The sequence below is a fragment of the Eumetopias jubatus genome, unplaced genomic scaffold, assembly GCF_037043125.1.
Source record: "Eumetopias jubatus isolate StellerSeaLion01/CBP00866 unplaced genomic scaffold, mEumJub1_p1.0 scaffold_10, whole genome shotgun sequence".
In the NCBI taxonomy this organism is placed as follows: Eukaryota; Metazoa; Chordata; class Mammalia; order Carnivora; family Otariidae; genus Eumetopias; species Eumetopias jubatus.
This window is the reverse complement of record NW_028274816.1, coordinates 17,119,683-17,142,626: the sequence shown is the minus strand read 5'-3', so window position 1 is coordinate 17,142,626 and position 22,944 is coordinate 17,119,683.

Sequence of the window (22,944 nt, the reverse complement as noted above, 5' to 3'; positions counted from 1 at the left end):
TTTTCTGAAGTTTATTAGGCATCAATCTGCACATTGGCAGGTACTATATTTACTGGTTGACACATTAGCTATGTAAAATATATATTGGGTTTTTTTTTTCACCCCAAGACATTTTGTTGAGAAGTGTTGAGAGTAGAAACCACAAGCTTCGTTAGGAATTAAAGATCCAGATACAGGATAAGAGTTATTGAGAATCCACTCTATGCCAGGTGCTGTGCTTCTATAACCTTTTATTCTCCTAACTCATGCTACGAGATTGGTATTTTATCCACATGTTTAAGAAGAAGGGTATAATGTTTAATGAGACTAAATACCTATTAAACTTGCCACATCTTGCTGTTCAACTCAGTCTTGTGAGAAGATAAAACACTACCACCTTCATTTGCTTCCCTCTGGGGAGATGCTTAAAATTACTGTGTTTCTTACCCCCTGCCTTCAGTTCCACCACAACTTCTTCTAGGTGCTAGAGATGAACAGGGTAGAGAACTGTCCAAGATGAAATGATGACTTTAAGACGAACATTTATTGTCCCAAATAATTTTACTAATATATTCTAAAGCGATCATTTCTCTTGCTGTGGAAAAACGAGGCGAGTGTTCAGGTTGTCCTTTTTTCATGGCTCCTCAGTCATAGTCCAAATGTTTGCAGTAGAGTTTTAAAGATAAGTTACAGGTGTTTGAAATATCTCCCTCCCTCGTGTCTAAAGAAGAATAATCCTTTCATCATATATCATATATCAACTACCTTGACCTTTTTGATCGTATGGGTTTCAGATATTGATGCATGCCTGGGGGCAAGAGCATAGAAATACTTCTAGAAACTCAAGTAATCCACATAATAAAATGTTGAGTCAGAAAGTGAAGGGAGAGGGCGCCTCGGTGGCTCAGTTGGTTAAGCAACTGCCTTCGGCTCAGGTCATGATCCCGGAGTCCTGGGATTGAGTCCCACATCGGGCTCCCAGCTCAGTGGGGAGCCTGCTTCTCCCTCTGACCCTCTCCCCTCTCGTGCTGTTTCTCTCTCTCTCAAATAAATAAATAAAATCTTAAAAAAAAAGAAAGTGAAGGGAGAGAGACAAGAACTCTGTGAGTTTGATTTAATGACATTCTAGATATTTGGGATAAAAGAAGGAAAAGTTTTCAGTGTGAAGAAAATACTGTGGGGAAATGGGAGAAGCAAATTCTCTGGGTTTAGAATCAGAGATTACTGTATATCATTTAATTGTCTTTTAACTATTTTTCATACAAGATTAATATTTCTTTGGTTGGCATCTTATGAAAAGGTGTTCATTTATTTAGTAGGTATTATTAATTATATTCATACAAGATAGAATAAAGAAAAAAGACGGGAAAATGATAATAAAACCCTTAGATCCTAAATTTTAATTCAGATTTGACTATGTTTTCTTTCTGTGATACTAAAGAAAATACCTTATTCTCAGAGCTTTAATTTTCACCAAAGAGAGAGAGAAAGAGACAGGGAAAGAAGAAGAAGGGGGAGGAGGAGAAGAGGGAGGGGCAGGGGAAGGGGAAGGGGAAGGGGCAGTGGAAGAGGAAGAGGGAGGGGAAGGGGCAGTGGAAGAGGAAGAGGGAGGGGAAGCGGAAGGGAGGGGCGGTGGAAGAGGAAGAGGGGGGAAGGGGAAAGGACGGTGGAAGAGGAAGAGGGAGGGGAAGGGGAAGGGGCGGTGGAGGAGGAAGAGGGAGGGGAAGGGGCGGTGGAAGAGGAAGAGGGAGGAGAAGTGGAAGGGGTGGTGGAAGAGGAAGAGGGAGGGGAAGGGGAAGGGGCGGAGGAAGAGGAAGAGGGAGGGGAAGGGGAAGGGGTGGAGGAAGAGGAAGAGGGAGGGGAAGGGGCAGTGGAAGAGGAAGAGGGAGGGGAAGGGGAAGGAGCAGTGGAAGAGGAAGAGGGAGAGGAAGGGGAAGGGGCGGTGAAAGAGGAAGAGGAGGAGGAAAAGGAGAAGAAATCCTGGCAAGGAGGAGCTGTTATGATTTTCATCAATTCAGCAAAGTAATGTAATAAGTTGCCCACCTTATGAATAGTACTTTTATTAAAATGCAACCAAAATGGAAAAATGCAAATTGTAAATATTAGAATTACAAATTATTATGGCAACTCTGTTTCGAGAACTAAAACATGATGTTATATCACTGCTTTCGCCTTTCATTTTAGATACAATTTTCAATAACATAACACTAGATTTTCTTATAATTTCCTTAATTTTGTTCCTTTGTTTCAAAATCAAACATTGATAACTGGCTTAAGCTCAATGAGTGTCCAACTAACCCTGGGCATGTACTGTTCGTGATAGCCATTTTAATATTTTCCATTACATTTTAACAACTCTCCGTGTATCACTGCTATGGGTATTTTCCTTCTCTTGTCCACTGTTTTTGTCTATCAGGCAAATTCAGTACTGTTCGAGTAGTTGCACGAACTTGCATGCTACTGATATGACTGATTATAACAGGTAGAAATACTGTGTTGGACACTGAAATGTCATTTACTCAGCTGATGAGCAAAAGCCAAAATCTGGCATAAGAAGTGGAGTTCAAAGTGCCAGCATATAATATGCAAGTGGGAAGTGTTTTAAAAGTGAAATCTATAAAAATTAAAGATTAGCTGATACTTCTGTATGCAGAGAAAATGAAGGTTAGGAGAAGAGATGAGAACTTTTCATGACAAACTTTCCAAAAGAAGAAGCAGGTACAGTTAGGGAAGCTTTCTGGAAAACAGAGAGAATATACAAAAGAATTGCAGAGTTTTAGCAGTTAAGAGGGAGCAATTTCAACCTGAAGGAAATTATCAAGAAAGAGATGCAAAGTTCAGATACACATTTCAAGAAAGTATCTACAAGCATCTGGATAAAAGATCATTTGAGAGAAAATGAGGATATCTATAAAAATAGTCAAAACTGAGGTGTGGTGTGTAGAAGATGAAGACAGAAATATAGTTTGGAGCCAGACAAGAAACATTTCTGTGCCCCTTAGCATAGTCTTCCTTTCCTTTCCATTCAATTCTGTATGATCCCAAAGTTTCTTATTAGTGGAAACTTTGAATTACTTTTCAATACATGAATATTCTAGTATCTCCTGGAATCAAAAAGCAATATGAAATGATTCTAAGATAAAACCAAAAAAAAAAAAGCACTCTTTATTCAAGCCGACTTTGGATGGTATCCCTCATAAAAACCATAGACTCTTTTTTTTTTTATGTTATATTAATCACCATACATTACATCATTAGTTTTTGATGTAGTGTTCCATGATTCATTGTTTGCGTATAACACCCAGTGCTCCATTCAATACGTGCCCTCTTTAATACCCATCACCAGGCTAACCCATCCCCCTACCCCCCAAAAACCATAGGCTCTTACCTTCAAACTTCAAACTCTCTCTCTCCTCCCACCCCACCTGTCAATTGTGGCTAAAGTTTTGCTGATTGGCTTAGCCATCACAGAGTCTCATTTTGCCTTTTTCCCGAACTAGTGATGTGATAAAGAAATTTCAAGTCTTGGGTTGCCTGTAAAAAAAAAAAGAAAGAAAAGAAAAAAGAAAGGATATAGCTCATTCCAACCATTTTTTTTTAAATCATGAAAATATCAGTATCTTATTGTTACAGGGGGAACTAAAAAAAAAAGCACAAAAATGAGAATTCTTTTTTGTGTTCAATTTTGAGACTGCTGAACATAGACACGATGGGAAATGTAATAAAAAATTACATACACTGTTTTGAGTTTTAAAAGATTAAATTTTTCAATAGACCATCAATTGAACATGTCTATTTTCAATAGACCATCAATTGAACATGTCATGAACTCCCTATTGTATTTTTTTTCCAAATTAGAAGTTTGTTGTTTCTTTGTTTGTATTTTCTTTTTAACTTTTAGGTGATGCTTGTAAAGGGAAAAGCACTGGCAAGAAAATCAATAAAACTCCGTCACCGTTTTGAATGATCTAAATTAATCTTGAGATTTTAAATAAACCACCCAATTCTTTGACCATCAGTTTTCTAATCTATAATAAAAAAGAACTGGTCAGTATAGTAGTATATAATTTTAAGGTGGGTAGTAACCTTATCTCACTCTATTTCGTCAAATATTGGAATTTTATTTTTTTTAATTTTATTTATTTATTTTTTTAAGATTTTGTTTATTTGTTTGACAGAGAGAGAGATAGCGAGAGCAGGAACTCAAGCAGGGGGAGTGGGAGAGGGAGAAGCAGGCCTCCCGCCGAGCAGGGAGCCCGATGTGGGACTCGATCCCAGGACCCTGGGATCATGACCTGAGCCGAAGGCAGACGCTTAACGACTGAGCCACCCAGGCGCCCAAATATTGGAATTTTAAAAATGTCATTGTTTCTCTGTTCTAGCTATGTCCGCAAGTGGTAAAACTCTCTCCAAAATACCTCTCCAATGTACTGAGGAATCTCAATCTCCCCAAGCCAAAATCTTAGATTATTCTGCACTTTCTGTGGAGTTTTCCATATCAGCACACTTGACAGGTCATATGTCCAAGCAAGCTATGTCCAAGAATTGGACACAGGGTCCTGATTAGATAGAGCAGGTCCAGTATATCTTCACTTGACTTGCAGGAACCTCCTGCCCTGGCCTTTGTCTCTGGTGCCAGTAAAGGAGTCTTTTCTCTTTTCTTCAACCTAGGAGCTTAAAGTCTCTGTTCAGTTATCTGAGTCAAAAGTGCTGATGTGCATCTGTTAACTGTGTTCATTCTATCAGTGTGTTCCCTTGACTGTTTCCAACTCCCTCCTCTCAGGAATGGGCCTCTTGAGCAAGCCCACAAGTCACCACCAAAAGGAGAGTATACAAAACTGAATGGAACTTTAGTTACCAAGTAAACACTTGGTAGAGGAAATATGCATTCATTAGAGATGTTTAGCAGCGGACACTGGAGAACAGACGAGATTCTATGGTTTCCAGAAAGCTGGAGACTTGAGCAGTTATTTTTTCTGTTTAACCAAGCATCAATGTGTAATATGCAAAGAAGCAAATCATCTAGCTGTTTGAGGTCTGAAATAGTGTGGCAGCAGCTACATTATCCATTGTTTATGCCTTGCTATAAACTTGCTTTCACTGATAAGCTGACTAATACATGGTCTGAATAGCTCCATCTTTCTCACTTAGAATGGTTATTAAAGCTACTTTTGTAGAATATTTTGAAATGGCAAGATTGATTCAATGAGCACAAGTTCCTAGAAAATCCATACAATTTTATGGCTCCACAGAAATGTCATAGTCTGTGATCTTCAGAAGAGAAAGCCAAGCTCTCCAAAACATACAAAGTATCATCAGAGACAATGATCTCACTTGCTATGCTGAAAAATTAATACATGTGAGATTCTGGGATCTAGCTCCCCCCCCCAATTTTTGGAATCTAATGAACTGAGACAGCTTGTAAACAATTTTGTGGGGGGAGGTATAGGGCTGACCCCACTCATTCTGCTTTGAAGTGGTCAGCAATATAGACCATATACTGTAGGAAAGATTCTAAGATACCCTAAAGACTGCCTGATCCTCTGTGAACTCTATCTACCTTAATCATAGCTGATGGAACTAAAAAGACTAATATTTAGATAGAGCTAAGGTAAAACATTTATTTTTTTTTTCTGACAAAGTGAGGTTTGCTCCTTGGGAAACATGACAATATATTAATATATTTCACCATTTTTTTTTGGCTGAAAACTACACAATGTTAATGGAAGAAATCAAAGAATATATAAAGTTAGATATAAGGGATCTAGAGTGTTCATCAATTGGAAGACACACTTAGTAAAGATGTCAATTCTCCCCAAATTGATATATAGGTTTAACACAATTCATATCAAAATTCCAGCAATTTTTTGTGGATATACACAAGAGTATTCTAAAATTTATTTTTAAAGGCACAGGATCTATAATAGCAAATGCAGTTTTGAAAAGAATACAGTACAAAGAAATCAGTCTACCCAATTTCAAGGATTATTATACAGCTACATTAGTCAAGACTATAGAAATGGTGGAGGGATGGATACACAAATCAGTGGAGTAGAGAACCGAGACATAGATGCATACTCTTTTAATAATCTGAATTAAAAGAAAACTGTTCCTGAATCACTCTGATGATGGTGGTCAATTGATGAAGGAAAATCACACACAGAGCAGCATTGGAAGCCAGGATTAGAGAAGGCGGGAAGAAGGATAGATCAGAGATTTGGGGAGGTTAAGGGAGAGAAAGAGAATATGATTGATTTTTAGTTTCTGTAAATTCCACATGCTTCTAGAGACTCCTTGTTCCTTCCAATTAATCCATTTAATCCTCGATCTAATTAGAAAGGTGTCTTATTGTTATTATTGTTGCCATTGTCCCACACTACCAACAACCACTTAGAAAGACAGAAAGTACAACTTGGAAACAGTTCAACAAACTAAAGAGTGAAGGGTAGAATATGAACTGAGGTTTGCTGAGAATTTCAGGTGTCCAGGCCAGGCTTTCATGTTTCCATGCAGAGAGTGATAGAGCAGCAATCTCCCATCCAATATCAGGAGGCAAGGGCACCAGACTTTCAGATTTAGGATGAAATTTGGAATTCTGAGATGGCATACATGAGGCAATAAAACCAGTGCTTTATGGACAGGAGCAAAAGTGAGAGTCGTACGTGCATTAGAGTCTCCCTGACCGGGGCTGGACTCCAGCTCTGAGACTCAATCACCCTGGGTAAGTCACTTAACCTTTCCAACCGTTAGTTAGTTAAATGCGACTAAAACGATAGCTCTTCCACAAGACAGCTGCAACAATTAATATACAGCATAGCACTCCAAATGATATACTGAATATTCAAAAGCACTTTAGTGATATTAACATAGTTGTGTCTTAATTTTTGTTATCTGTCATTTGGACAGGTTTTAGAGAAGGTCTATAGATGAAGACATTAAAGTATCATTTGTTAAAATTTCACAAATGCATGTACAAATGTACAAGATTTTCTTTGACACTTGAGACACTTGAAATCCATGAACTAGTAGAGGGGGGAAACCAAGTTTAAAGTGTCTTGTGTTCATGTTTAAACTGTTTTCAGTGATTTGCTCAATGCCAACTTTTCTGAATACGAAGTTACTAATGTAAACATAGAAAGTAATGATTCGGCCCTCAGAGATGGATCATTGGGATGAACAAATAAAGTATGCATTTAGTGATTTCTAAAGTTTTAAATACTATATAAATATGTATGATTTTTAGTCATATTTTTAGCTCCCTAAGGTGGTAGAAATGAGTTTGAAAGAAATTTTATTTGGCAAACTGATACCTTTCTTCCACAATTGTTTGCAAAATACAACTTCTCAGCAATCATTTGGTTTATAACATATAATTTGCATTAGTAGAAGTAAGAACACAAGTCATTTCTATTTATTAAATAGCTGTTTGCTACCTGGCCAAAGGAAACCTAAGGAATTTCGGAGTTTAAGGTAAGGAATCAAAATGCAGTGGCTCTCTTTAAAGGATATAATTGTTTAAAAAATATAACTGTTGATACATACTCTGTTCAGTGTTGTTAGACAGCAAGATACATGCAATTGATTGTGAAATAGTTAATTAAATTAAGCATAGCCATTTAACTCACCTACCATGAGTCCAAAGAACGTTATGCAATTGAAATCAAGGTTTCCATTTGTTACAGTTCACTGCTGTGAGCTTCCTTGCAATCTCTGCCAAACAAAATGAAATGAATATAGAGGTTACATATTCAAGGCCCCTATCTTTTATTCCTTAAAGTTCATCAATATGTAAACCCCTGGGGAGTTAGCTTTCTCAGTTTGTACACCAGGCCTTCACTCATGTGGGGATCACAGTTCAGTGAGTTATGTAAAAGATCCCTGCCATCACTCTCCGCCCTCCCCATCCCACCAAAAAAAAAGATAAGCTGATAAAATGCTTAGGATATAAATGGGGGAGTTGTGAGGGTAAGAGCAAAAAGCAGGGCAGAAAGCTTAAGATGTGGCAGAAAGTGTTAGGTCGGTAGGTGGATTGATATTTACAATGTTGGAAATACTTTATTTTAGAGATAAAATTCTATACCTTGGAAAATAAATTATATCACCGTGGACTAAAACTGACTTGTGGAGGGGGAGAGAACTGCAGAAAGATTTTACATAAACTTATAAATTGCAATAACTTTCTAGTCTCTTCTCAGTGAGTCAAGCTACCTCCCTACCACTTAACTATAATTAATCATCCAAGTCCACACCTTGGATCATGTGTCAACTCCTCTTGTACCCTACATCCTAATTTTCATCCCATCTGGTCTAGTTTGCTCTTGCAGTGCTCTCAGCCTGAAGAGGGGGTGGCATCCTGAGATATTAACTTATTCATGTGTTAAAATCTGGCATTTATTAAAAGGGTTAGGATTTTGTGGATGCTCAATAAAGATGGTGGAATGAATGACTGAATAAACAAATTAATGGATAAGAGATAAATGAATGGGTGGATAAATGAAATAAATGGATGGATGAACAGATGGATGGATGGATGGATGGATGGATGGATGGATGGATGGATGGATGGATGGATGGATAAGCAGATGGTTGTCTGAGTTTTGGTCAAACAGAACAATTTGGTTGTCATAAAAATGAAAACATAAAGCATTAAAAATAAATACCCAGTACTCTAATTTTATTAAAGCCTTCTTCATCATCTACTTTGTTGTTCTTCAAAATCAGGATACTAGAGTAAAACTTCTTTCTCCTTAAAATTATCAAAGAAGGAATTTGGGGGAAAACACTTTTTTTTTTAATTCAAGAAATACTGAACATCCTACAAAGCCCCTACACAGAGAAAGAAGAAATCAATTGATGCTATCATCAGTGCATTTAAATATAGCTTCTAAAAATGAGACACTGATGAAAAGGAGTTTAAAAGCTGTTCTCTTTACACTAGTCTAAAATAGTTGATGTTATTTCATTTTTTCTCCTCTGAGCTTTCAAAATACTCATGCTGAGATACTGAGATTGTATTCAGGTTTGTGAAATTAGTGACATAAAGCTTCTCCAGCCACCCCTATTATCTAGCACAAAGATGCTAAAGCAGAATTGAAATCCTATTATATATATTGCATTAAATTGGTTCCCAGCAGGGCATCTTAATTAAGATGTGCTTATTACCTGGGTCCAGATTAAGTGGCATGGACTGTATCGCAGTCTTTATAATCAGACAGAAAGCAGGGTTAGCCCAGGCCCCGATTTGCTAATGAAGGCTAATGGCCCTTCGCCTTCAATGGTACAACTGTGGTAGGGGCTTTTTAATACCACACCAGACACTGTCTTAATTTAACGCTAAGAATGCACATAACCCTATTGCCCTTTCTTAAGTAAATACTTGTAGGTCCTTAAGCATTACTCTCCTAAAGAGAGATTTGCATCAGACCCTCACTTTATGCTTTAGGGCGATAATATGTTTCTTCTAAGAACCTGCAGAAATTGGAAATTCTTTCCTAGTTTGATTCCTCTTCTCTCATTTCTATTATACCCCCACTCATGGATGCCAAACACCCATGGCATCATACTCCTCCTCACCCCATATACACATTCTCCTGACAAGTCTTTACCTTCCTTTTTAATCTCTCCAGAATCCCCAGAGCAAGAAATCTAGGATAGACCAAGAAGCTATTTATGATGTTATAGTTCAAGTCAGGGTACAGTTTCCAAGGTCCAAGTTGGCTAAGAGATTGAGTTCCAAAGTTCCAAGTGTATTTTCATGTGTTGTCTATGATATCATAGAGAGATATTTCCATCTGGCTCATCCATACAACTACGTGTTTTTGCATCTTTTCCCTCTCCTTGTCTTTGAAAGTCAGATCTTTTTATTCTGATATGCATCTGGATACAGATCAGGGGAGGAGCTCTCCCAGCTGATTATAGAAAGTAGGAAAAGTAGCTGATAAAAGTAGCAAAGAGGCTTTCTCATTCAGGTGAACACCCTCTGGATTATCCTCATCGACCTGTGAGTAAAATCTTGCTGAGTGCCCTAGTGTTCTTTACTCTCAAGTGCCTAGGAAACCCACATATGAATTAAATATTCAGCTTGGGGAGCAAAGATCCTAGGAAACAGTCCACCAAACACCTTTAAAATCATCATTGCTAAAAGACTCAGCATCGTTACATAAATATTTGATGAAGGGGTCTCAGTTATTGGTGCTGCAATAATTATACAGATTGTAATGGTAATCCTCACTACCAATAATACCTTTGGAGGTAATGGCATTATATACTTCACTCACAGAGAATAATAACAATATTAACACAGTACTGACACTTGGCAAGCCAATATCTCCCAAGCTGGGCTCACTTGGCAATCAGGACAGCAAGGAACCTTAGCAAACACATATTTTGTTGGCTGTCGTTCAGTTACTGGAGTGTCAGAGAATATTTGGCATTTAATGCTATGCAAAGTGTTCCCGTTTGATTGTTGTATACTATATAAACCTTGGAGCATGACGTGAAGTAATTTAACAACTGGAATAACAGGCATTTGGGACAAAACTAATTTCATAGAAAGGCTGATCACAGACACTTAACTTGTTCATAAAAATGTTACCTTGTCATATAATACAGAGTTGAAGATCAAGCTATGGGGGGAGAAAGCCAACTGTGAGAAAATGTCCCTTAATTCTTGTGACAGGAACTCTGTTTTTCACTATAATGTGATCTTCGCTCTAAGTACCAAGATGGGCTTTGGTCTTTCTTGCTGTATCTCTCTTCAGTTTTCAAGAAATGGGCAAGGGAGTTAGTAAGTTTGTGTTTTAATGAGCTCTGCTACATGCTCACATATAGGACAGCTCTTTACTTCACCTGGCCTCCTGTAAAAGGTGCTGAAAATATTCTCATCAGTGTATCAGACAGTGTGCAAAGACATAGGAGAATACAAGTAAACAGGCAGAGTATGAGCCACTTCTGAGGGCTGGAGTCTACTTTCTTTTCCTGGATAATTAATACAGGTCCCGGGAACCAAGCTCCCTATCATCCTCACATTTCCAAAGTCACCTCACTTTAGTATCTGCTGGGGGATAGGAGGGTTCATCCTGAGACCGCCCAGATTCACCACGACAGCATCATGCTGTTTCTCTATCAACTGGGATGCTTGTCACTGCCAGGGACTTTTCAGCATAGATAGAACTGTAATATTGATAGAATCCTGTATTTTCTGCCCAGAGTAGAGCAGAGGATTGAGAGTGAGGAAAAGCTACACTTTCCTTTACTGCCTATCTTTTTTTTTCTTCAAAGACCTGCCTCATGTTTTAAGATTCAGTGACTCCTTAGAGCATAAAGCCTGCAAGTTCCAACTTCCAGTAATCTTCTCTATACACCCACTGCTCACCACACTCACTCACAACAACCTAATTCATGCCACCATCATCGTTCAGGCGGATTACTGTGATAGAACTTCTCTTGGTCCTCTGCTTCTCCTGTTGCATCCCTACTGTCAGTGATCCATTCCACAGCCGGCATGATCTGTCAAACAAACAAACAAACAACCCAAATATGTTCAAAAAATTATTATGTGTATAATAAAATAAGTGCACATTTATAATAAAACAAAACAAAGATACATAATGTCTGTATAGATATAGAACGTATCTGTCTCCCCTAATACACTGTACACAGGAAGAAACAGAGACCAGTGTCTTGGTCTAACTTACTCATTTTTATAATTCCCCAGTAACTGGATCAGTTCCTAGCATATTGTAGAACCAAATATACTCTTGTTGAATGAATTAATTATGAAGTATTCACCATCCCTATCTGTGTTCTCTGATTTCATAGGAAGGTCTACATATTATCCTCAGTATTTGGTTCTTGCCCCGTGTCTTTCTTCCTAGTCATGCTTCTCCCCATTGTGAGTTTCATTTAGTCCCCAAAACAAAACAAAACAAAGCCAAAAACTCAAAGGGATCCCTCTTCTGGACAGTTCATTTTGGATTTTAGCAACACATGCTCCTTCAGAAACTTCACCGTCGGTGTGAATGCTCTAGGTCTCCCACTTTGCGTGAGCAGCTGAATCACACAGACACACACTCACTTGTCAATAACGACATTAAGCTTACCTTGGTTCTGCAGAGAATCAGAAACACCTATAAAATGGAAACTTACAGTACTCTTTCATTGTCTTTCCCATAGATAGAGGAGGGCCAGCTAAACTCTGAATCTAGGGCTTGGAGGAACCTTGTATTTTTAACCAGGGGCCATCTTCTTCCCAAATTCAGTTAGAGAAAGAGGACGTTTCTTTCAATACCAAGGAGAGTGTCAGTGTTCTATTGGCCAATGTTATCATATTTTAAGGGAGGTACTGTGCTTACCATCACGGAAAGACATGGTTCTTTGGGGGTTTATTAATTATATTTTGTTCAATTTTCTATATGTCTTAGGATGTTTTGACATCTCTCCTTGGGCCATACAGACCTGGGGAGAGACCACCCCTCCCAGGGCTAGCTAATTGCTGGGAGAGGTGGACAGCTTCCTAGGACATGCCTCTCATGTGCAGACTGGCCAGTCAAAGCCATGCCCCCATTTACCTTCTTATCTAACTTTCACAGTATTTCCCCTGCCCTAAATCACACCAGGGCCGGGTACCAGACTACTATGGACAGTCTCTGTACCCTAGAAACCACGGAATCCTTCAAACTAGCCAGTCCTAACCTGTTCACCCTGCCCTGCCATGCCTAGCATTTCCTGCAGAAACTCCAGAAAAGCCCCTGCCCTTGCTTTCCCGTTGCTCCTCCCTGCCCTAAATGGTCAGATATACATTTTTTTTTTTTTTTTGCCTTTCCATGACACTTATCTCTCTGTGTTGGCATTCAGTCACCTCCATAAAAATGAATCACCTCCATTAAAATCCCACTGGTATAACTTTAAATAGTCCAGGGTTCAATCTGGACTGTAGTACCCTGTTCAGAGCACAATTGAAGGAGTTCTTTAATGAATTAGATCATACACATATAAGACTTATCCATGACTTGACCAGGAAATTAAAATAAGAGTTGTTCTGTTTGGAGTGGAATATAGGGTCCCTCTGCTGTGACCCTCGAGGAAAACTACTTTTCCAGAGGGGAAATGGACATGTGATATTCACGTAATTCATGGTTTTTGCAAGTCTCTTTTCTCACCTGCGTTTGGGTCATTTTAGTCAATATACCTTTACCAGGTACATCAAGAGTAAATTCCTAGTCTCTGAATCGTGAATTTCATTTCCTATCTCTACTTTTTTCTTTTAATAGCACTTCTCCTTGGCCCATTAATTCCACTTTTGATACCTTAAAATAAGATAAGAAAAAAAGCAAGAACTTAGTTCTCCTGCCCAGTCATCGAGTGTTTCAAATGACTGATGGAAGGACAGAACTATTCATATGTGCCTGGCAGGAATCAGGTTTGTGCTCCAAGAATCAGGAGATTGAAAGTCAGGAAGATCCTTGTGATTCATAACAGAGGGTGGTAGGTGTTTGGATGAGTGGTTTAAAAAGTGGGAAGACATGGAGGTAAGGAAGTGGGGACTGGCACTGTAATAACATTAAGGATTAACCACTTACAAGAATATTAAATGCATTTGTTTAAAATCAATGTAAATAAAACACATTGTTGATATCATAGGACTTCTGCCAATGGGAATATTATTCATTGTTCATTTGTAAAAGAAATAGAATTTAATTGTACAAGAAGAGCCACGTCTGGATAGCACTAAGCATTTTCTTGTATTGCTGATGCTTCCTACTAGCTTTAAAAAAACTGCATGGCAATCTAGCTTGACAGATGTGCTAACAGAGATGGATGTGACATTACATTCTGGGTTTTGTTGGAGTTGCTGTTTTGGATGAATACAAACGCAGTTCTATGTGACTGATATCCTAAACTTTTGGTGTTCACTGATTTAGTAGATTTCATAGTAAGATAGACCCAATTTTATTTAAGACTTTCAGGCAGTTTGTCTTATTCTTTTCTCCATGAATATGTCATGCAGAGATGCAAGTTGGGACTTGGCCTTGACAATGGGGCAAGACCTGCAAAATTAGGATTCAGCCAGGCAGGCCTGAGAAAAGGGAGGACCTGGGGCTGGACCCCAGGCCAACTTAGAATCAGTTCTCTGGAAAGAGACTCTGTGATGGGGAGTTTCATGCAGAAGGTTTACTGGGGAACGCTCTTGAGAGAACAACTGTAAGAAAGCGATTGGGGGCAGAAGTGAGCAGAGAGAGAAGCTGACTGATAATTAAGTTGCAAAGGAGGTCTCTGAAGAACCCACATGGGGCTCTGAAGCTGGACTGGCCCTTCGGAACTGTCTCACATTGATTCAAGGTGTCTGGGCCTTCGCACCTCTGAGCCAGCCAAGCATCACCCGTGGTTGAGACAATGCCCAGTGAGAAAGAGCTGTGAGCTGTTGGCAGCCCCTCCTGCCAGAAGACAGGGAATGGATGCTTCTACCCAGAAGAGGGATCTGGGCAGAGCACCACATAACTACAACCCTCAGCCTGGAAATTTACAGCCAAAGGAGTAGGTGAAATCAGAAAGCATGTAGAACAATGAATTTCAAATGTGGGGGTATAAACTTCTGAATGAATGATGAATTGCAGATCGACCTCCAGCAGGGACAGTGAAATGCCAAGGTTGGGGAATAAGGGCGATAGTACTCATGAAATCTTTACTACAGTGAAGTGAGGTGATTTACAAAGGGTGATAGCCTGACTGCAAGACTTTAAAATATCAATTTCCTGAAAGTATTTTATAAGGTTAACAGGGGATGCCGGAACAAAGCTGGGGTAAACAAACAAACAAACAAAACAAAACAAAAAATCCACACACACAGATGTTTCATTCCTAAAGCAATGAAGGCTGATTTCATTTGTGGTGATGCCAAAAAGCAAAAGATTCTTTTTTTCTTCCCAAGTAAGTATTCCCGACTTGAAACTGAAATGTTTAAAAGAGACCAACTGGATGGAAATAAACTTTGATCAAGGAAGCACAAAACCTTCTAGGGCATCAAAGCATTTTAAGGATTCACACCAAGGGTTCTCAAAAGTGGCACTCACTGACGTTTTAGACCAGATGATTCTTTGCTCAGAGGGCCTGTACCATGCATTGGAGGGTGTTTAGCAGCATCTCTGGCGTCTGCCTCACAGATGCCAGGAGCAACCAGCCCAAAAGTCATGGCAACCAGAAATGTCTCTCAACATTATCAAGTGTCCACTGGGTGTGAGGGGTTTGGGAGAGGCAAAACTGCCCCAGTTGAGCATCACTGTCTAAATACACTTATATTCTTTATTTTCAGTGAGTGTTACCTACTATCCCAGTGTGCCCAGAGCTGAGAGGTTTCTCCTGATGTGAGAATTTCAGGGCTAAAACTAGGCAAGTGCCAAGAAATCCCTTCAAGTTGGTCACACTAACTGGGCCCTGTTTTGGAGTGTAGGGTGTTGGAAGGAATACACTGACATTGAGGAAGTACATACCTGAAGAAATACATTGTAATACCATTTTAAGTAAAAATAATATGCAGCAGAATTACCTAGCAAGAATTGTCTTTTGCGCCAAAAATGAGTCTCTGATTTCTTCAGGACAGTACTGTGGGGACATGACTGCATTTAACAAAGGTGAAGTCAATGTAATTTTACCTAATCTGGTAAAAGATACTTCACTAAAATTTGATCGTATGTAAAAATGGATTTTTTTTTTTTACTTAAATGAAAAAATGAAGTCCATCTAAGTAAAATATTTTGTTTAATTTTTTATTTGGGTAGGTTGACACACAAAGTTACATTGTTTGCAGGTGTACAATGTAGTGATTCAGCATCTCTGTACATTATGTTGTGCACACCAGGAGTGTAGCCACCATCTGTGACCATACAATGCTAGTACAATATCATTGACTACATCCCTGGTGTTGTGCCTTTCATTCCTGCAACTTTTCCATTCTATAACTTGAAGCCTGTGTCTCCCACTCCCCTTCACCCATTTTGCCCAGTCCCCACCCCTTCCCTTTGGCAACCATCAGTTTGTTCTCTATATTTGTAGGTCTGATTCTGCTTTTTGTTTATTCGTTTGTTTTGTTTTTATGGTTCCACAGATGAGTGAAATCATATGGTATTTGGAAATGACATTATATTTAAAAGTTCTTAAGAGAAAATGGTTTCCAGAAATAAGTTTGAATGTTCAAAATTCAAACATTTAGGTAAGCCCAGTGATTTGTGACTGACTTTTCAGCAGAGATTTCCCAAATAAATCACATATTTATCCACTGCACTCACTTACCTCAGTAAATTGAGGACGTTGAAGAGAAAATGATTTACTCCTGGGCACATAGCTAACATTATGCTCTCAATATGTTGGCATTCTAAATACAGTAATGGAAACTAACTGAAAACTTACTAGTAAGAGTAAAACTAGGTTAAATATTACTTCTGCTGTTGAAAATTGTTTAATCATTAAACAAATACTTATTGTTTGCTAAGGACACTGTTAGCTGTTAAGAGGAAAAAATTCAACAATACTTTCCCCAATGATAGCAAATTTGATGAGCACCAATAAATCACTGATTGCTGTGCATTGGGTTTTGAGGAAAGATTAATAACAATAATAACCTTTATTGATCCGTATGTATCAAGCGTTGTGCTCAATACATTTGTATTTTTATTAACTATTAGGGTCAGTCTTATAAAGTAGGTATGACTGCTATTTAGATTTCAAATATTATTATATACATACTGGACCCTAAGATTTGATATGTAACCTGTCCAAGGTGACATGGTTTGTAAATGATAGGTCTAGAATCTAACTCTGCAAACTGTGCTTTTAACTTCCTTTCTGATTTTTGGCAAAATACGTCACCTCTATGATTTTATTTCTTTACTATTTATAATCTGTTGATATTTTAAATGGGTAACTGATATTATTGCTTTCACAACTAATATAGCAGTGTGAAGTATATGTGCAATAACCTTTCTTATATTTTCAAAATTAGCCTTAATTTCAAATATTCCATATTGTTCTCAGACATATTTCTTTATTCATTATTCAAAAAAATATGAGTACTCTAAGAAGCATCAGTACTACTATTTGTAAGCTAATGAAAAGAAGTCCAGAGCACTTATTTACTCAAAGCCTCAGAGCTGGTAGATAACTAGACAATGTGGAATTAGAAGCAGGACATCTGACTCCAATATGCACTTTATCAAAAACCCTGCCTCATCAAGTTGTGAGGGGGAAGAGGAAATAGAGCCAAAAAAGAGAGATTTGAGCTCATATTTGCCTAAAATTTTTCTCTTATGGTTTTATTGAAGACTCAAGGTCTTCTTCTTTATGCTATCAATGGGAATGGTGTTGGACACCAAGCAAAGAAAACCCTCCATGGGCACTAAAATCTCTCTCCCCTCTCATTCCTTACTAATCCAAAAAAGACATGTCCAAGGTATAGAAGCATGAACGCCTGTTCTATGGCTTCCCTTCCTTCCCTGTTCTCTATTAAAGATCTCCATTGAGTCTAAGACCCTATATTTAGAAAATGTATTCGTTGCTTTGGTTTTATTTTATGTTCAAATAGAGATATTGTCTTAAATATCTTTTTTTTTAAAGATTTTATTTATTTATTTGAGAGAGAGAGAATGAGAGAGAGCATGAGAGGGAAGAGGGTCAGAGGGAGAAGCAGACTCCCTGCCGAGCAGGGAGCCCGATGTGGGACTCGATCCCGGGACTCCAGGATCGTGACCTGAGCCGAAGGCAGTCGCTCAACCAGGAGCCATCCAGGCGCCCTGTCTTAAATATCTTTTAAAGTGAGCTGGAATCAATTTTGCTTCTCACAACTCCTCAGCCAGGTCTTCATAAGGGAGGGAGGAAAACAGATCTTCCTTCATGTTCCATGAGTTCATGGTTCATGGAACATCTCTTCAGAAAAGACTATTGGATGCAGAGGTGAACAAGACACTGTTTATCTTGTTTGACCACCTCTTGACGTAGTAGCTCACTATTACATAGAGAGCAGAAATCCTCTTGTCGAACGTCTGCTGGGATTTTTAAAACATTTTATTTTGGTTATAGTACATTTTTAAAGCTAAATGAAGGGAATAGTCAAGGTTTTAGAAGACATAATTATAAGACCAGCACATATATTGTTGAGAAAAGGCACTCTGGAGAGGTCAGGATTTTGACTTATTCTCTGTGTCCCAAAATGCAGCAAAGTAATTGCCCCACGGTGAGTGCTCAGCAAACTTCAGCTCTATTAGATTGAAATGGGTTTCAGGTATCACATCCGAATCCACTGACTTGCATACAGTTAAAAATACCATAATTATAGTATTGTATACCTACTGCAGTTACAGTGCTTTTAAACTGTATGTAAATATGTGTATGTTAATGTCTATCTACATATTCCTATGGTATTGCTATATCCAGTACTGTAACATAGTTCGGACAGTGATCAGAGGAACTTTGCATCTCTTTTGGAAGGCATATTCCCTTTAATGAGTGACAGTGATGTCGAGCCGAACAGGCGGGGACTTGAGTTTCACTGTCCAAGTTCTGACATTTACCAGCTGAGTGAAGTGGCAAACCTTTTTGCCCAGCTGCGCTCCAGGTTCCATGCTTGTAAAATTTACCAGCAGAGGTTTCTTTCCAGATCTAAGGTCTTAGAGTAGCTAACCTATGTTCATTTAGTTTTAGGATGAGAAACCAGTCACTTTCCCGACTTGAGAGCTTTCAAGAAAATTAAGCTCTTTATTTTGAGCATGTTGTAGATGCAAAAAAAAAAAAAAAAATGCGATCACCTCCATATTTTCCCCAAATTCTCAACACTATTCTGCAGATGGCACCATATGTTCTATTTTATAAACTCTGTTTTCTTTAGTTAAGGTGTTTTTGTTTAAATGCTAAGTAGTAATTGCTACCTGAGATCTTAAAAGATAAAGCCCCCTTTTCTTATAGGGGCTTTGTATTTTCAAAATCAGGGAAGGGGATATATGGACACGTATAGCTAAAAATATAGAAAGAAAAAGAATGGGAAGCAAACAATCCCTCATTACGCCTATGTGCCACTGGATTTTTCCCCCCTCTTCTTAAGGCGTTCCAGTCCCTCTGTCAACCAACGTTGAAGTGGCTGTCCCTGCCAATTATCTGTCACTGCTTCATGTCATTCTTAAAAAGACTAGCAAACTTTATAAGTGACATTGTAACTTCAATCAATTTGCACTTCTGCCACAGTGGAAAGTATTTTTGAAAACTTATGCATCCTTCGTAGGCTCTTTGAGACCTTAATTGCCTAGAATGTCACTTGATCTATAAACTTCCTGCAAGTGGTTCCGTCTGAAAGGAAGTCTGCGTGAGCATGAGGAGCATCTTCTTTCATAAGACATTTTTAAACAAGTTCTAAAATCTTGCCTGGGACACACTGTTATGCGATACTGAGAATGACCTCTTACCGTGGTCTGTTGACTTATTTTCTGATATTCCAGTCACTTGGCAGAGGCCACACAGAACCCCATGGTAGTCACTACACAGACTTTGAAGGCAGGTGGGTTTACAATCGTAGATTTCCTTTACACCCATCTTGTGCCTCCAGGTGCCTGGCATCAACCCCGTTAGCCTTGGGTTCCACTCTGCAGAACTGAAGAGTGGAAGTGCCTGACTCATAAGGGGATGGTGGCAAGTGCAGATGTACTTCATACTTGGAACATGGGCACTCAATCCCCAGCCACCGTCCTCCCTTGGATGCCTGTCTCTGGGGAAACTTGAAGGGATACCTCCTAAGGAGCCCAAAACATGAAACTCTGAGTATAAGTCACAGGTGTAGTGATGAAAAAAACCCTGGCTATTGCTACCAAGTCTTGATTTAAAAGATTCTGTTTGCTGTCTTTACATAATAGGCATCCTTGTCAAACTACGTATGCTACATACCCTTTGTCTCTCTTTCTGTCTCTCCTCACCCCCTTCCTTCTAACATTCCTTCCTTCCTGTCTTTCAAGAGACGCTCAGCTAGAAGGTGCCAGAAGGTGGGCATACCAATATGCCATTTCTGGCTGGTCTTTGTCACGCACCGGGCAGCTCTGTCACAGCATTTCATGGCCATCCTATTACTTTCTCTGATCGAATGACACTAAACCTGCACTTTTGTTTCCCTCTTAGGGAAGGGCTGATTCCAAGCCTAATAGCAGCTATTAACATTCTCATTCAAGGCCCTTTTAAAATGTGGGAATAGCTTTGAGATTAATTTCTTTTAAAGCAAACTTGAACTAGCTTTTCTATTGATGCTATGAAGAGGAAAATAGTCTTGCCCAAGGTCGATAAAGAATTGAAAAGTGAGGTTAATAATAAAAGCAGAATTAGAAGCGGTTTCAGTGGTGATATGTCATGTGCAAGCCTATAAAATAAATAGCAATTATCACATTAGAAAAATGAGTCTTTTGGAATGGGAGCTGTTTCTGACAACTCTATCTATGTACCACTCTCCTCAGTATCTCAGTATAACTCAGTGATCTCTATTTCTAAGTCATTCCCACCAAGCACAAATATCCTGACAAATATCCTTGAGCCCCTTATTTTGGACCTGCTTATTTGTTCCAGAGTTCACATGTAGTGGTAAACTTCATATCTGTAGTAAAACTGTAGTCCTCCAAGTAGGGCAAGCCTCCTATTATTTTTTTTAAGATTTTATTTATTGGGGCTACTGGGTGGCTCAGTCATTAAGTGTCTGCCTTCGACTTGGGTCGTGATCCCAGCAAGATCTCAGCAAGAAGCCTGCTTCTTCTTCCTCTCCCACTCCCCCTACTTGTGTTCCCTCTAAATAAATAAATTTATTTGACACAGAGAGAGAGAGAGCACAAGCACAGGGAGCGGCAGGCAGAGGGAGAGGGAGAAGCAGACTCCCTGCTGAGCAGAGAGCCCAGCATGTGGCTTGATCCCAGGACCCCGGGATCATGACCAGGACCCCGGGATCATGACCTGAGCTGAGAGCAGACGTTTAAACCAGCTGAGCCACCCAGGCATCCCTGACATGCCTCCTATTACAGAAAGTCTTCTACCCAAGCTCCGTTTCCACTGGATGTCCTGGTGTCATAATGGGCACCTTTAGACAGACCCCTGTGAGTGTTAGCCATAATACAAATATAAGCCTTCTTATGAATAATGTGACTGCACCAATGTCTCAAGGACATATCATCAGTAAAGATAAAACGGTTTTCCAGTGCTCAGAGATAAGTTTGCCCCAAATGTATTTGCTTAATTGAATACTATCTACAGAGCAATTGGTTTGGCAGATGGTTAGATGAGAACAGTGAAAGGAAAGTTTGGCAGTTGACACTTGTGAAAATTGCAATTGTCATTATAGGCTTTATGTTCACCTGGGCATATCAGGAGGCCATTGGAGCAATCATATCTGGGACTTAATTATATGGTGGACCAAGAAGCGTTTCTGGGAAAGCTCATTCTAGTGGAAGCAGTAGAGTCTAGAACAATGGTCTCAAAGTGCTGTTCCCAGACCAACAACATCAGCATGACCTGTGTACTCATTCAAGCCAAGTTCTCAGGCTCCAGTCAAGACCTATTGAATCAGAAATCTGGGGAACTAGGCCTGGAAATCTGTTTTAATCAGCTCTCCTTGTGATATTGCTGTGCACTAAATTTCAAGAGCTAAGCTTAGTGCAATGCTTCTCAAATATGACTATATTCTTAAATTACATGGGGAGGTTTGAAAGTAATCATAATTAAGTGGAAATATCTGGAGACAGCATAGAGATTTATTTGGTTTTGTTTGTCTGAGATGTTAATTCTGAACTTTCAGCCACCATCCTCTTTGTAGAATACTTAATATTTCTTAACACGTTATGAGTCAGACACAGAGTAATTGTTTTGCAAGCCTATCACACCTTTATGACATCGATACTAACCCTGTTTTGCAGAGGAGGAAACTGAGGCACCCACAAATTAAGCAGCTTTCTCAAAATCACTGTGTGACAAAGTGGTGGAGCCAATATTGGAACTTGCCTCCTCCAGCTCTGAGCCTGCACTCTGATCCACTCTTTGGCATCAATCTAAACACACAGCAAGTAACCAGCACAAATTGGTTCTTTTCCTTCCTGCCAACACATCAAGGTACATTTCTCTTCCTACTTTCTTATTCTTTAGTGGAAAAACATTGAGCTGATGGATTTTCTTTGTAACTCTGCTTTGTAGGAACTAATCACTTCTCCTGTCTACCCGGCCCTACCCCCCGAAAAGAAAGAGATTATTTTTAGAAGGGACGGAGGGAGGAGAAGGGACAGTGTGATTTCATGAAAGACCTTAGGGTTTCTGGATTTCAAATGTAAATGAAATTAAAAAAGAAAAAGAAATTTTATTGGTATTCTATTCATTATAGCCTGCCCTATAATCTTTTCTAGGTTCTTTTTCCCCTTCCTCACTAACCTTTTTTTAAAATTTTTATTATGGGGTATAACCATCATAATTTGCACCTGGGAAACAGCCTTAATGTGAGCAGAAAAATATTACTCTATTCGAAAATATCTCTTTGGTAACATTTTAAGTAAGTAATTGGCAGCAGTGATAGAAGCACGACGAACAGGGTGGTATTTCTATCCTTGTCCTGCTGCAAATATATTTTACCTACAGCCTACAGAGGGCTGTTGAGACTCTGCCCCTGAAGCCTTAGGACTGGGCTCAAAAGAATTAGTCAGTGAGGCTGATCTAAAAGAGCAGTGTAAGGAAGAAGCAGTCCTCTTTATGTTTATCCTAGGAAAACATAAAATCGATTGAGTGTTTGCAGTGTGTCATACACTCTTCCATGCCTCTGCCACATAGCATCTCATTTGATCCCACTGAAACACCATGAGGATAGTTATTATATTCCCATTCTTAAGAAAGTTAAATAGTTTCCCCAGGGTCATTCAGTAAAGTGACAGAGATAGGAGTTACACCCAAAGAGTTTGCCTTCAGAAACTGGGCTTT